Source organism: Cherax quadricarinatus, unplaced genomic scaffold (assembly GCF_038502225.1).
Source record: "Cherax quadricarinatus isolate ZL_2023a unplaced genomic scaffold, ASM3850222v1 Contig374, whole genome shotgun sequence".
Lineage (NCBI taxonomy): Eukaryota > Metazoa > Arthropoda > Malacostraca > Decapoda > Parastacidae > Cherax > Cherax quadricarinatus.
In genome coordinates this window covers 68,333-72,351 of record NW_027195400.1, presented here as the reverse complement: position 1 = coordinate 72,351, position 4,019 = coordinate 68,333, and positions in this window count along the sequence as shown.

Below are 4,019 nucleotides of genomic sequence, written 5' to 3'. Positions count from 1 at the left end.
GGGGCTCAACAACAATAAACCATCTCAGACCACTAATCACCCAACAAAAGGCTGCAGTCAGAATGATAACAAATTCCCACTACACACAGCACACACAACCAATATTCAAAACTCTAAACCTACTCACAATACAAAACATCCATACTTATTACTGCACCTACTACAAACATAGAACACTTAACTCTGACATAAACCCTCCCCTCAAACATCTCCTTACCAACCTCAACAGAACACATGACCATAACACAAGACACAGATCACTCTTTGATGTTCCTCGTGTCCATCGCACGCTATGCAAAAACTCAATGCGCATCAAAGGCCCTAAAATCTGGAATTCATTACCTGTTTACCTGGAGAGAGTTCCGGGGGTCAACGCCCCCGCGGCCCGGTCTGTGACCAGGCCTCCTGGTGGATCAGAGCCTGATCAACCAGGCTGTTGCTGCTGGCTGCACACAAACCAACGTACGAGCCACAGCCCGGCTGATCAGGAACCGACTTTAGGTGCTTGTCCAGTGCCTGCTTCAAGACTGCCAGGGGTCTATTGGTAATTCCCCTTATGTATGCTGGGAGGCAGTTGAACAGTCTCGGGCCCCTGACACTTATTGTATGGTCTCTTAACGTGCTAGTGACACCCCTGCTTTTCATTGGGAGGATGTTGCATCGTCTTGGCCCGGTGGCCTGGTGGCTAAAGCTCCTGCTTCACACACGGAGGGCCCGGGTTCGATTCATAAGAACATAAGAATGTAGGAACACTGCAGAAGGCCTACTGGCCCATACGAGGCAGGTCCTTATCAAAACGACATCTACCTAAAGCTACTCAAGAAATAACTCCCGCACCCCATGACACCAATCAAACCCAGCCCCTCCCACTCATATATTTGTCCAGTCTCTTCTTAAAGCTACCCAAGGTCCTAGCCTCTATCACCCCACTGGGAAGACTGTTCCACGCATCTACAACTCTGTTAGAAAACCACCCGGCAGGTGGAAACATTTCGACACGTTTCCTTACACCTATTGTCCTGTTCACCTAGCAGCAAATAGGTACCTGGGTGTTAGTCGACTGGTGTGGGTCGCATCCTGGGGGACAAGATTGAGGACCCCAATGGAAATAAGTTAGACAGTCCTCAATGACGCACTGACTTTCTTGGGTTATCCTGGGTGGCTAACCCTCCGGGGTTAAAAATCCGAACGAAATCTTATCTGTCTGCCAAGTCTTTTGCTTTCGTAGCGAGTGATTTTCTTGTGCAAGTTCGGCACTAGTCCCTCTAGGATTTTCCAGGTGTATATAATCATGTCTCTCTCCCGCCTGCGTTCCAGGGAATACAGATTTAGGAACCTCAAGCGCTCCCAGTAATTGAGGTGTTTTATCTCCGTTATGCGCGCCATGAAGGTTCTCTGTACATTTTCTAGGTCAGCAATTTCACCTGCCTTGAAAGGTGCTGTTAGTGTGCAGCAATATTCCAGCCTAGATAGAACAAGTGACCTGAAGAGTATCATGGGCTTGGCCTCCCTAGTTTTGAAGGTTCTCATTATCCATCCTGTCATTTTTCTAGCAGCTGCGATTGATACAATGTTATGGTCCTTGAAGGTGAGATCCTCCGACATGATCACTCCCAGGTCTTTGACGTTGGTGTTTCCCTCTATTTTGTGGCCAGAATTTGTTTTGTACTCTGATGAAGATTTAATTTCCTCGTGTTTACCATATCTGAGTAATTGAAAATTCTCATCGTTGAACTTCACATTGTTTTCTGCAGCCCACTGAAAGATTTGGTTTATGTCCGCCTGGAGCCTTGCAGTGTCTGCAATGGAAGACACTGTCATGCAGATTCGGGTGTCATCTGCAAAGGAAGACACGGTGCTGTTTACCTGGAGTTTACCTGGAGAGTGTTTCGGGGGTCAACGCCCCCGCGGCCCGGTCTGTGAACAGGCCTCCTGGTGGATCAGCCCCTGATCAACCAGGCTGTTGCTGCTGGCTGCACGCAAACCAACGTACGAGCCACAGCCCGGCTGATCAGGAACTGACTTTAGGTACTTGTCCAGTGCCAGCTTGAAGACTGCCAGGGGTCTGTTGGTAATCCCCCTTATGTGTGCTGGGAGGCAGTTGAACAGTCTCGGGCCCCTGACACTTATTGTATGGTCTCTTAACGTGCTAGTGACACCCCTGCTTTTCATTGGGGGGATGGTGCATCGTCTGCCAAGTCTTTTGCTTTCGTAGTGAGTGATTTTCGTGTGCAAGTTCGGTACTAGTCCCTCTAGGATTTTCCAGGTGTATATAATCATGTATCTCTCTCTCCTGCGTTCCAGGGAATACAGGTTTAGAAACCTCAAGCGCTCCCAGTAATTGAGGTGTTTCATCTCATTTATGCGTGCTGTGAAAGTTCTCTGTACATTTTCTAGGTCGGCAATTTCACCTGCCTTGAAAGGTGCTCTTAGAGTGCAGCAAAATTCCAGCCTAGATAGAACAAGTGACCTGAAGAGTGTCATCATGGGCTTGGCCTCCCTAGTTTTGAAGGTTCTCATTATCCATCCTGTCATTTTTCTAGCAGATGCGATTGATACAATGTTATGGTCCTTGAAGGTGAGATCCTCCGACATGATCACTCCCAGGTCTTTGACGTTGGTGTTTCGCTCTATTTTGTGGCCAGAATTTGTTTTGTACTCTGATGAAGATTTAATTTCCTCATGTTTAGCATATCTGAATACTTGAAATTTCTCATCGTTGAACTTCATATTGTTTTATGAAGCCCACTGAAAGATTTGGTTGATGTCCGCCTGTTGCTGACATCCTTGTCTATGTCGGATATGAGGAACAAGATGGGAGCGAGTACTGTGCCTTGTGGACCAGAGCTTTTCACCGTAGCTGCCTCGGACTTTACTCTGTTGACGACTACTCAGTGTTCTGTTAGTGAGGAAATTATAGATCCATCGACCGACTTTTCCTGTTATTCCTTTATTATTATAATCAAAAAGAAGCGCTAAGCCACAAGGACTATACATTATTATTATAATAAAAAAGAAGCGCTAAGCCACAAGGACTATACAGCTGTTATTCCTTTAGCACGCATTTTGTGCGCTATTACACCATGGTCACACTTGTCGAAGGCTTTTGCAAAGTCTGTATATATTACATCTGCATTCTTTTTGTCTTCTAGTGCATCTAGGACCTTGTCGTAGTGATCCAATAGTTGAGACAGACAAGAGCGACCTGTTCTAAACCCATGTTGCCCTGGGTTGTGTAACTGATGGGTTTCTAGATGGGTGGTGATCTTGCTTCTTAGGACCCTTTCAAAGATTTTTATGATATGGGATGTTAGTGCTATTGGTCTGTATTTTTATTATAATGAAAAAGAAGCGCTAAGCCACAAGGACTATACAGCGCTGCAGGGCAGGAAGGAAGCGAGGGCATCAGGTGGCAAAAGGGAGATGGATGAGTAATAGGTTACGGATAACAGCGGGGCAGTGGATGGTGAAAGGGTAAAGGGCAGCAAGAGACTGAACTAGAAAGGGGTGAGGGGAGTGCGAAAAGTATCATCAGAGTTTGTGGAGTAAATCAGTCGTTGTCAAGAAGTCAATGAGAGAGTCAGGATTAAAGGAGGGTCCATCAGCAAGAAGGGAAGGTAAAGAGAGAGTAGTAGAACGAAGACGACGTTGGAGGTAAATTCTCCGTGCTCGTTGATAGAGAGGGCAGTCTAACAGAATGTGGCTAATCGATACTGGAACTTGACACTGCTCACAGAGAGGGACAGGGTGCTTCTCCATGAGATACCCACGAGTAAGATGAGTGTGGCCAATGCGAAGGCGGGAGAGAGTGGTCTCCCAACCTCGGCACTGATGACAGGAAGACGGCCAGTAACCTATGCTCGGTTTAATAGAATGAAGTTTGTTACCGAGCAGAGTTGACCAACGTTGTTGCCAATGGGTGCGAAGGTGGGTAGCTATTGCAGCAAAATAGTCCAGAAATGGAACACCTCGATAGGAAATTGGTAGGTCATGTACTGCTGACCGCGCAGCAGTGTCTG